Source organism: Nerophis lumbriciformis, linkage group LG06 (genome assembly GCF_033978685.3).
Source record: "Nerophis lumbriciformis linkage group LG06, RoL_Nlum_v2.1, whole genome shotgun sequence".
NCBI lineage: Eukaryota > Metazoa > Chordata > Actinopteri > Syngnathiformes > Syngnathidae > Nerophis > Nerophis lumbriciformis.
Window position 1 is genome coordinate 6,388,416 of NC_084553.2, and position 12,535 is coordinate 6,400,950.

A 12,535-nucleotide genomic window follows, 5' to 3' on the forward strand; every position below is an offset into this window, starting at 1 on the left:
GTGGATCTAACATAATATTGTGAGAGTCCAGTCCATAGTGGATCTAACATAATAGTGTGAGAGTCCAGTCCATAGTGGATCTAACATAATAGTGTGAGAGTCCAGTCCATAGTGGATCTAACATAATAGTGTGAGAGTCCAGTCCATAGTGGATCTAACATAATAGTGAGAGTCCAGTCCATTGTGGATCTAACATAATAGTGTGAGAGTCCAGTCCATAGTGGATCTAACATAATAGTGTGAGTCCAGTCCATAGTGGATCTAACATAATAGTGAGAGTCCAATCCTTAGTGGATCTAACATAATAGTGAGAGTCCAGTCCATAGTGGATCTAACATAATAGTGAGAGTCCAATCCTTAGTGGATCTAACATAATAGTGTGAGAGTCCAGTCCATAGTGGATCTAACATAATAGTGAGAGTCCAGTCCATAGTGGATCTAACATAACAGTGAGAGTCCAGTCCATAGTGGATCTAACATAATAGTGAGAGTCCAGTCCATAGTGGATCTAACATAATAGTGAGAGTCCAATCCTTAGTGGATCTAACATAATAGTGTGAGAGTCCAGTCCATAGTGGATCTAACATAATAGTGAGAGTCCAGTCCATAGTGGATCCAACATAATAGTAAGAGTCCAGTCCATAGTGGGGCCAGCAGGACACCATCCCGAGCGGAGACGGGTCAGCAGCACAGAGATGTTCCCAACCGATGCACAGGCGAGCGGTCCACCCCGGGTCCCAACTCTGGACAGCCAGCACTCACTTCATCCATGGCCACCGGACCCCCCCCCCCCCTCCACAAGCGAGAGGGGGGCAAAGGAGAAAAGAAAAGAAACGGCAGATCAACTGGTCTAAAAAACGGGGTCTATTTAAAGGCTAGAGTATACAAATGAGTTTTAAGATGGGACTTAAATGCTTCTACTGAGGTAGCATCTCTAACTGTTACCTCTAGAACATTCCATAGTACTGGAGCCCCAATAGAAAACGCTCTATAGCCCGCAGACTTTTTTTGGGCTCTGGGAATCACTAATAAGCCGGAGTTCTTTGAAGGCAGATTTCTTGCCGGGACATATGGTACAATGCAATCGACAAGATAGGACGGAGCTAGACCGTGTAGTATTTTATACGTAAGTAGTACAACCTTAAAGTCGCATCTTAAGTGCACAGGAAGCCAGTGCAGGTGAGCCAGTATAGGTATATATATATATATATATATATGTATATAAAGGTATATACAGTATAGGCGTAATATGATCAAACTTTCTTGTTCTTGTCAAAAGTCTAGCAGCCGCATTTTGTACAAACTGTAATCTTTTAATGCTAGACATAGGGAGACCCGAAAATAATACGTTACAGTAATCGAGACGAGACGTAACGAACGCACGAATAATGATCTCAGCGTCGCTAGTGGACAAAATGAAACAAATTTTAGCGATATTACGGAGATGAAAGAAGGCCGTTTTAGGAACGAAGGTGAAATATATGTACAAACCAGTGACGTGCGGTGAGGTTGATGGCTGGTGAGGCACTGACTTCATCACAGTCAGATTTACAAACATATGAACCCTAAAGAGTATCTTATTCACCATTTGATTGGCAGCAGTTAACGGGTTATGTTTAAAAGCTCATACCAGCATTCTTCCCTGCTTGGCACTCAGCATCAAGGCTTGGAATTGGGGGTTAAATCACCAAAAATGATTCCCGGGCGCGGCGCCGTTGCTGCCCACTGCTCCCCTCACCTCCCAGGGGGTGAACAAGGTGATGGGTCAAATGCAGAGGACAAATTTCATTACACCTAGTGTGTGTGTGACAATCATTGCTACTTTAACTTAACTTTAACTTTACACATACAAACTGTAGCACACAAAAAAGCACATTTAATAATAAAAAAAACGTTATTATGGTCTTACCTTTATGTAATATATTGAGTTGGAGGCAATGAGAGGCGAGGTGATGAAGTATGTCTCTTTACTGTAGACTTCAGAACAGACTCAACACACTTGACGTCAGGTGCGCAACACCACGTAAATCGTTGGCCAACCAAAAAGTAACCCCAGTACGCTATAGCCAACATTCACCAGGAGATGGCAACGGACAAACATAGATCACTCTATTACATTCCTCCCCTTTTAGAAATGTAGAAGTTACTCAAAAGAAATAAACAACCCAACCAAAAAATGCAGCAGCTCAATAAGAAGCCAAAAAGTGCAAAAACAATAATGTTCGTGTTGGAGGAGTTGTGAATGAATGAAATACGAAATCCGTGCTGCAGTCTGCAGGTGTACCTAATGTTGTGGCCCTGCAGTCATTCGCAACTCCTCCAACACGAACATTATTGTTTTTGCACTTTTTGGCTTCTTATTAAATAACTTTTTGAAATAGATTCAATTTTGCATGTGGAAAGTTTAAGTGTGGGCTTTAGTTGATATAACACTCCCATCAAATCAAATCAAATCAAATCAACTTTATTTATAGAGCACATTTAAAATTTACCACAGGGGTAGCCAAAGTGCTGTACAATGAGCAGGTTAAAAGATAAAACGAGTACCGAGCAAACACAACACAACACAAACAGAACACGATAAAAAATACATAATTAAAATAGAATTAATAAAAACATAAAAACATAAAAACAGGATCACAGCAGGTGTATTATGGGGCGCCATTGCAGGATGGATATCACTCAGTGTTAAAAGCCATGGAATAAAAGTATGTTTTTAAGAGAGATTTAAAAACAGGAGTGCATTCTCTCCCACCAGGAGGCGGGATTACTGCAAGCCTCAGCCAGTGCATCTTCGCAGCAGTTTTATGATCGCTCAGCACAAGAAATACGTTACACACATACAGTTGTTGACAAAATACACTGTACATTATATACCTCAGCTAACTAAACTATGGAAATGTATAATATAATTCATATAGCAATACAGTCTCACTGCACAGCAGGCCAGCAGTTAGCCAAGTCATTGCGCAATCCATGTTGAGGCACTGAGTGACGTGCCTCAACTGGCTGCTGATCACCGCACCGTCTCTTCTCAGTATTTGAACGGCAAATGTGAAAATTCAGCGATTTTGAATACAAATAATCTAAAACTGGTGAAGTTGAATGGAAATTAACTTTATAGTATAATCACTGGATACATTAAACAATTTTTTTTTTTTTTTTCTTTTTACATTTTTTTTCTTTCCATGATGGCAGGTGAGGCCCTGCCTCACCTCTAGTGACTGCACGTCACTGTGGAGAATATAGAGTTATATACAGTGATACAGTTCTCAGCCCTGATACGTGTAAAGTACTTTGCTGAGTTTAATGGAAAGGAATGAAACCATGATCATTAACACGCTGCTGTAAACATTATCTCATCGTCATGTGACCAGCAGTAAACAAGGTGTTTACATTACGCGGCACAGAACACGCCCGGGGCCTCACACATGTTTAAGAGCACGTGAACGTGAAATGTTGCTAACTCTGAGAAAATCACCTTAATGAACACGCGAGCCATGTCCGCTAGCCCTCGTTTTTTCTCCCCCTCCTCGCAACGCACGAGACGATTAAGCGCCATTTGCAAGATGTTCACTCGGAGTGAAAAAAGCTTGTGCACGCATGTTTGCGCGGGAGCCTCGTCCTCGTTACAGCTCCCACATATTAAAAGAAGGAAAGAGCACCCGCGGAAGAGTTCTCCGGTGCAATTTTGTTAGCGCTCAACCTAATCAAGTCCGCCTCTGTCGCGCGACGATCCCTGTGGAAATATGGAGATTCATCATCTTTTTATGCTCCACGCTCCGCTGTCCCCGAGTACCAGGAAATCATTTCAATACCTCCCCTTGATGAGCTTCTACCGCCGGGCAATTATGCGCGCACAATAGACGGCACCTGGGTGAACAATTTTGGCCGCGGGATGACGCAGATGGACGGGCGAGGGGAAGAGCCGGTAAGTGGTCGGAGAGACACTTCGCCCAGACGTGACCGCGCCTGGTAAACACGGCCGACAGACGGCCGACGCACTTCAGACACTCCGGCCTGGCACAAGCAGAGACTCAACTTTACACACCGACGTGCAGTTACCACGTTCTGGGGACCTCTGTCTTCTTGTTCCTCTTCAATGAGTCACGCAAGCAATCCATCCATCCATCCATCTTCTTCCGCTTATCCGAGGTCGGGTCGCGGGGGCAGCAGCCTAAGCAGGGAAGCCCAGACTTCCCTCTCCCCAGCCACTTCGTCCAGCTCCTCCCGGGGGATCCCGAGGCGTTCCCAGGCCAGCCGGGAGACATAGTCTTCCCAACGTGTCCTGGGTCTTCCCCGTGGCCTCCTACCGGTCGGACGTGCCCTAAACACCTCCCGAGGGGTGGCATCCTGACCAGATGCCCGAACCACCTCATCTGGCTCCTCTCGATGTGGAGGAGCAGCGGCTTTACTTTGAGCTCCCCCCGGATGACAGAGCTTCTCACCCTATCTCTAATGGAGAGCCCCGCCACCCGGCGGAGGAAACTCATTTCGGCCGCTTGTACCCGTGATCTTGTCCTTTCGGTCATAACCCAAAGCTCATGACCATAGGTGAGGATGGGAACGTAGATCGACCGGTAAATTGAGAGCTTTGCCTTCCGGCTCAGCTCCTTCTTCACCACAACGGATCGATACAGCGTCCGCATTACTGAAGACGCCGCACCGATCCGCCTGTCGATCACACGATCCACTCTTCCCTCACTCGTGAACAAGACTCCGAGGTACTTGAACTCCTCCACTTGGGGCAGAGTCTCCTCCCCAACCCGAAGATGGCATTCCACCCTTTTCCGGGAGAGAACCATGGACTCGGACTTGGAGGTGCTGATTCTCATCCCAGTCGCTTCACACTCGGCTGCGAACCGATCCAGCGAGAGCTGAAGATCCTGGCCAGATGAAGCCATCAGGACCACATCATCTGCAAAAAGCAGAGACCTAATCCTGTAGCCACCAAACCAGATCCCCTCAACGCCTTGACTGCGCCTAGAATTTCTGTCCATAAAAGTTATGAACAGAATCGGTGACAAAGGGCAGCCTTGGCGGAGTCCAACCCTCACTGGAAACGTGTCCGACTTACTGCCGGCAATGCGGACCAAGCTCTGACACTGATCATACAGGGAGCGGACCGCCAAAATCAGACAGTCCGATACCCCATACTCTCTGAGCACTCCCCACAGGACTTCCCGAGGGACACGGTCGAATGCCTTCTCCAAGTCCACAAAGCACATGTAGACTGGTTGGGCAAACTCCCATGCACCCTCAAGGACTCTGCCGAGAGTATAGAGCTGGACCACAGTTCCACGACCAGGACGAAAACCACACTGTTCCTCCTGAATACAACAAAGCCTATTTTTTGACAGCGACATCACAACAGAACCTACTCAGCATACTTGCCAACCCTCCCGAATTTTCCGGGAGACTCACGAAATTCAGCGCCTCTCCCGAAAACCTCCCGGGACAAACATTCTCCCGAAAATCTCCCGATTTTCAGCCGGAGCTGGAGGCCACGCCCCCTCCAGCTCAGTGACGTGCAGTCACTAGAGGCAGCTGAGGCGGCGCCTCAACTGCCATCATGGAAAGAAAAAAAATGTAAAAAGAAAAAAAAAAATTAAATTGTTATATGTATCCAGTGATTATACTATAAAGTTATTTTCCATTTAACTTCACCAGTATTATAATATTTGTATTCAAAATCGCTGAATTTTCACATTTGCCGTTCAAATACTGAGAAGAGACGGTGCGGTGAACAGCAGCCGGTTGAGGCACGTCACTCAGTGCCTCAACATGGATTGCGCAATGACTCGGCTAACTGCTGGCCTGCTGTGCAGTGAGACTGTATTGCTATATGAACTATATTATACATTTCCATAGTTTAGTTAGCTGAGGTATATAATGTACAGTGTATTTTGTCAACAACTGTATGTATGTAACGTATTTCTTGTGCTAAGCAATCATAAAACTGCTGCAAAAGACGTACTGTGTGAGGCTCGCAGTAATCCCGCCTCCTGGTGGTAGAGAATGCACTCCCTGACGGGAGTGTTATATCAACTAAAGCCCACACTTAAACTTTCCACGTGCAAGATTGAATCTTTTTAAAAAAGTTATTTAATAAGAAGCCAAAAAGTGCAAAAACAATAATGTTCGTGTTGGAGGAGTTGTGAATGACTGCAGGGCCACAACATTAGGTACACCTGCAGACTGCAGCACATATTTCATATTGCATTCATTCACAACTCTTACAACACAAACATTATTGTTTTTGCTTCTTATTGAGCTGCTGCATTTTTTGGTTGGGTTGTTTATTTCTTTTGAGTAACTTCTACATTTCTAAAAGGGGAGGGATGTAATAGAGTTTTTTCCATAGTTTAGTTAGCTGAGGTATATAATGTACAGTGTATTTTGTCAACAACTGTATGTGTGTAACGTATTTCTTGTGCTGAGCGATCATAAAACGGCTGCAAAAGACGCACTGGCTGAGGCTCGCCTCCTGCACCCCCGCCGTAGAATTGTTATATCAACTAAAGCCCACACTTAAACTTTCCACGTGCAAGATTGAATCTATTTAAAAAAAATATTTCATAAGAAGCCAAAAAGTGCAAAAACAATAATGTTGGTGTTGGAGGAGTTGTGAATGACTGCAGGGCCACAACATTAGGTACACCTGCAGACTGCAGGTGTACCTAATTCACAACTCCTCCAACACGAACATTATTGTTTTTGCACTTTTTGGCTTCTTATTAAATAACTTTTGTAACCTATTTTTATGGGCTTTCCTCTTTGTGATGTTAAGTTCCTGTTATGCGCTGTTATACAGTATATGCCGTGAGCTCTTATTTTGAAGGCGCTAAGAGCGGAAGTGATGTCACGTTGCGGAGGTTTTTGAAAGAAGGTAAATAAAGTGGTCCTCGTGTAAACTGGAGCCTCCGTGTTTGTTATTTTGTAGTTTCATACAGTATAGGCGACATTTATAAACCCTCGGTTACACTTTTTTAAATAGATTCAATCTTGCACGTGGAAAGTTTAAGTGAGGGCTTTAGTTGCGGCGCATGGACTTCATTTATAAGTAAAGGTAAGACCATAATAAAGTTTTTTTTATTAAATGTGCTTTTTTGAGTGCTACAGTTTGTATGTGTAAAGTTAAAGTTAAGTTAAAGTAGCAATGATTGTCACACACACACTAGGTGTAATGAAATGTGTCCTCTGCATTTGACCCATCCCCTTGTTCACCCCCTGGGAGGTGAGGGGAGCAGTGGGCAGCAGCGGCGCCGCGCCCGGGAATCATTTTTGGTGATTTAACCCCCAATTCCAAGCCTTGATGCAGAGTGCCAAGCAGGGAAGAATGCTGGTATGAGCTTTTAAACATAACCCGTTAACTGCTGCCAATCAAATGGTGAATAAGATACTCTTTAGGGTTCATATGTTTGTAAATCTGACTGTGATGAAGTCAGTGCCTCACCAGCCATCATCCTCACCGCACATCACTGCTATGTTTATCTTAAATAAATATATTTATTAATTAAAAAAAAAAACTAAATAAATTTTTACTATATTTTGCTAAAAACATCAAAATTAATTGTATTTTTTTTTGTATTTTTTCTGACTCTTTATTACATCCAGCCATAGAGTTATACATGAAAATAAACATATTTGAATTTATTAATTTTAAATGATCATAATAATTCATTTAAAATGGCCATATTTAATTATTAAAATAATTGCTTGTTTATCAACAACTTTAGCATTTTATTCATTTCATTTTGACGCTCTAGGACAGTGTTTTTCAACCTTTTTTTGAGGCAAGGCACATTTTTTGCGTTGAAAAAATCCGGAGGCACACCACCAGCAGAAAACATTAAAAAACGAACTCAGTTGACAGTAAAAAGTTGTTGGGTATGACTTTAAAGCATAACCAAGCATGCATCACTATAGCTCTTGTCTCAAAGTAGGTGTACTGTCACCACCTGTCACATCACACCCTGACTTATTTGGACTTGTTTGCTGTTTTCCTGTGTGTAGTGTTTTAGTTCTTGTCTTGCGCTCCTATTTTGGTGGCTTTTTCTCTTTTTTTGGTATTTTCCTGTAGCAGTTTCATGTCTTCCTTTGAGCGATATTTCCCGCATCTACTTTGTTTTCGCAATCAAGAATATTTCAGTTGTTTTTATCCTTCTTTGTGGGGACATTGTTGATTGTCATGTAATGTACGGATGTACATTGTGGACGCCGTCTTTGCTCCACAGTATCAATCAATGTTTATTTATATAGCCCTAAATCACAAGTGTCTCAAAGGGCTGCACAAGCCACAACGACATCCTCGGTACAAAGCCCACATAAGGACAAGGAAAAACTCACCCCAGTGGGACGTCAATGTGAATGACTATGAGAAACCTTGGAGAGGACCGCATATGTGGGACCCCGGACACATTCACAACAGAAAACACATTATATGAGTTGTGTGTTATTCTAAGAAAATTGCTATGCGTACAGGAATTATCCAGCCTGGTGCTGGCTAGTTCTAGCTTAACTGACTCCTCACCCGGACTAGCAGGCTCTGTAATTGCCTGTGACCGGGCTTGCTCTAGTGTAGTTAGTCAAATGTGACTTAAACAGTAATCTATGTTTTTAGCCAGGATGATGGTGCCTTCCTGGTTAGGATGAAGGCCGTCTCTCATCAGCAAGCCTGGTTTGCCCCAGAAAGAGGGCCAGTAAGTCTTTGCTGTCGTCCAGCATTCTGTTTTTGTTCACTTTGTAGCCAGTTCAGTTTTAGTTTTGTTCTGCATAGCCCTCCCTAAGCTACAATGCCTATTCTTAGGTGCACTCACCTTTTGTTTATTTTTGGTTTAAGCATTAGACACCTTTTTACCTGCACACTGCCTCCCGCTGTTTCCGACATCTACAAAGCAATTAGCTACCGGCTGCCACCTACTGATATGGAAGAGTATTACACGGTTACTCTGCCGAGCTCTAGACATCACCGACACTCAACAACAACACGTCATTTGCGGATTATAATTACTGGTTTATTTTTAACCCAAGTAGGTGAAATTAGATATCCTCCCGCGGCACACCAGACTGTATCTCACGGCACACGCGGCACAGTGGTTGAAAAAGACTGCTCTAGGAAGCCAAGTTATGTTATATTCCTTAAGATTTATTTATGCAAGTTTGAGGTATCAACTATCCAAACAGTTTTGTTTGCATATTTTCAGGATGTATATATATATATATATATATATATATATATATATATATATATATATATATATGTATATGAAATACTTGACCTGGTGAATTCGAGCTGTAAATATACTCCTCCCCTCTTAACCACGCCCCCAACCCCCCACCCTACCCCCACCTCTCGAAATCGGAGGTCTCAAGGTTGGCAAGTGTGCTACTCAGTGGCCTAGTGGTTAGAGTGTCCGCCCTGAGATGGGTAGGTTGTGAGTTCAAACCCCGGCCGAGTCATACCAAAGACTATAACAATGGGACCCATTACCTCCCTGCTTGGCACTCAGCATCAACGGTTGGAATTGGGGGTTAAATCACCAAAAATAATTCCTGGGCGTGGCCACCGCTGCTGCCCACTGCTCCCCTCACCTCCCAGGGGGTGATCAAGGGGATGGATCAAATTGCAGAGGACAAATTTCACCACACCTAGTGTGTGTGTGACAATCATTGCTACTTTAACTTTAACTTTTAACTATAAAAATGTCCTCAAATTTGTGCTTGTTTTGTGGTCTTTGGTGGTTTCTATGGTCATCAATCAATCAATCAATAAATCCATCCATCCATCCATCTTCTTCCGCTTATCCGAGGTCGGGTCGCGGGGGCAGCAGCCTAAGCAGGGAAGCCCAGACTTCCCTCTCCCCAGCCACTTCGTCCAGCTCTTCCCGGGGGATCCCGAGGCGTTCCCAGGCCAGCCGGGAGACATAGTCTTCCCAACGTGTCCTGGGTCTTCCCCGTGGCCTCCTACCGGTCGGACGTGCCCTAAACACCTCCCGAGGGAGGCGTTCGGGTGGCATCCTGACCAGATGCCCGAACCACCTCATCTGGCTCCTCTCCATGTGGAGGAGCAGCGGCTTTACTTTGAGCTCCTCCCGGATGACAGAGCTTCTCACCCTATCTCTAAGGGAGAGCCCCGCCACCCGAAGGAGGAAACTCATTTTGGCCGCCTGTACCCGTGATCTTGTCCTTTCGGTCATAACCCAAAGCTCATGACCATAGGTGAGGATGGGAACGTAGATCGACCGGTAAATTGAGAGCTTTGCCTTCCGGCTCAGCTCCTTCTTCACCACAACGGATCGATACAGCGTCCGCATTACTGAAGACGCCGCACCGATCCGCCTGTCGATCTCACCATCCACTCTTCCCTCACTCGTGAACAAGACTCCTAGGTACATGAACTCCTCCACTTGGGGCAAGATCTCCTCCCCAACCCGGAGATGACACTCCACCCTTTTCCGGGCGAGAACCATGAACTCGGACTTGGAGGTGCTGATTCCCATCCCAGTCGCTTCACACTCGGCTGAGAACCGATCCAGTGAGAGCTGAAGATCCTGGCCAGATGAAGCCATCAGGACCACATCATCTGCAAAAAGCAGAGACCTAATCCTGCAGCCACCAAACCGGAACCCCTCAACGCCTTGACTGCGCCTAGAAATTATGTCCATAAAAGTTATGAACAGAATCGGTGACAAAGGGCAGCCTTGGCGGAGTCCAACCCTCACTGGAAACATGTCCGACTTACTGCCGGCAATGCGGACCAAGCTCTGACACTGATCACACAGGGAGCGGACCGCCACAATCAGACAGTCCGATACCCCATACTCTCTGAGCACTCCCCACAGGACTTCCCGAGGGGCACGGTCGAATGCCTTCTCCAAGTCCACAAAACACATGTAGACTGGTTGGGCAAACTCCCATGCACCCTCAAGGACCCTGCCGAGAGTATAGAGCTGGTCCACAGTTCCACGACCAGGACGAAAACCACACTGTTCCTCCTGAATACAACAAAGCCTATTTTTTTTGACAGTGACATCACAGCAGAACCTACTCAGCATACTTGCCAACCCTCCCGAATTTTCCGGGAGACTCCCGAAATTCAGCGCCTCTCCCGAAAACCTCCCGGGACAAACATTCTTCCGAAAACCCTCACTGGAAACGTGTCCGACTTACTGCCGGCAATGCGGACCAAGCTCTGACACTGATCATACAGGGAGCGGACCGCCAAAATCAGACAGTCCGATACCCCATACTCTCTGAGCACTCCCCACAGGACTTCCCGAGGGGCACGGTCGAATGCCTTCTCCAAGTCCACAAAACACATGTAGACTGGTTGGGCAAACTCCCATGCACCCTCAAGGACCCTGCCGAGAGTATAGAGCTGGTCCACAGTTCCACGACCAGGACGAAAACCACACTGTTCCTCCTGAATACAACAAAGCCTATTTTTTTTTACAGTGACATCACAGCAGAACCTACTCAGCATACTTGCCAACCCTCCCGAATTTTCCGGGAGACTCCCGAAATTCAGCGCCTCTCCCGAAAACCTCCCGGGACAAACATTCTCCCGAAAACCCTCACTGGAAACGTGTCCGACTTACTGCCGGCAATGCGGACCAAGCTCTGACACTGATCATACAGGGAGCGGACCGCCAAAATCAGACAGTCCGATACCCCATACTCTCTGAGCACTCCCCACAGGACCTCCCGAGGGACACGGTCGAATGCCTTCTCCAAGTCCACAAAGCACATGTAGACTGGTTGGGCAAACTCCCATGCACCCTCAAGGACCCTGCCGAGAGTATAGAGCTGGTCCACAGTTCCACGACCAGGACGAAAACCACACTGTTCCTCCTGAATCCGAGGTTCGACTATCCGGCGTAGCCTCCTCTCTAGTACACCTGAATAGACCTTACCGGGAAGGCAATAAATGTTTTTTTATATAACCCTGTGGAGAGGCGGGGCCGACAGACCGACAGCGAGTCGTGCCCCGCCGGGGCCGACTCCGTGACGGCGGCGAGGAGGCCGGGCCGGCAGTCCAACAGCGAGGCAGGGCACACCGGATCCACGCACCTTGTATTGATTGCGGCGTTGCTCCCGGCGCGCCCCGCCTCGCTACTCGCTCGTCGTCCACGCCTCCGGCGGGCCCTGCCTCGCTGTTGGACTGCCGGCCGTGCCTCCTCGCCGCCATCTCGGAGTCGGCACGCTATGTCATAACAGGACTATAAAAAAAATGTCCTCAAATTTGTGCACATTTGATGTCCAATGTATGACTTTGTGTGTTCACTGAGGCACAGCAGCAAGCAGCATATCATGCACTGTCTTCAATAAAAAATAGATATTTTTCTGACAGCGACGTCATAGCAGGACTATAAAAACAGGGGGCTTAATTTTTTTTAAAAAAGCTACTTTTTTTTTTGTCTTTCCCGAACTCAGCGATGCATGCAGCACTGTCAAAGTGATTTGTTTAAGCATATTTATGCTACAACTTGTAGGGAATGACATGCTGTACATAGAGTCCAGTAGTTATAAATAG